This window comes from Rhyacophila brunnea, unplaced genomic scaffold (assembly GCF_057557595.1).
Source record: "Rhyacophila brunnea isolate RB1 unplaced genomic scaffold, BYU_Rbru_1.0 scaffold_3, whole genome shotgun sequence".
NCBI classification, from domain to species: Eukaryota; Metazoa; Arthropoda; class Insecta; order Trichoptera; family Rhyacophilidae; genus Rhyacophila; species Rhyacophila brunnea.
Window position 1 is genome coordinate 24,715,618 of NW_028232965.1, and position 213 is coordinate 24,715,830.

Sequence of the window (213 nt, forward strand, 5' to 3'; positions counted from 1 at the left end):
TTGTCGTGTTTTATTTACATAATATTTTGTCTCTGTATTGAAATCTTGAAGAGGAGCAATATCAAGGATGTTGAAAAAAGCCTAAATGAATTGCAGCCCCATTGCAGATTCTTTTGCAGCAGGCTTTACATTTAGTGTGCTCTAAAGTTTGTTTGCCAGGATCGAGCCTTTCGAACCTAAAAAAGTGATGAAATTGTAAATTACAGTACATAA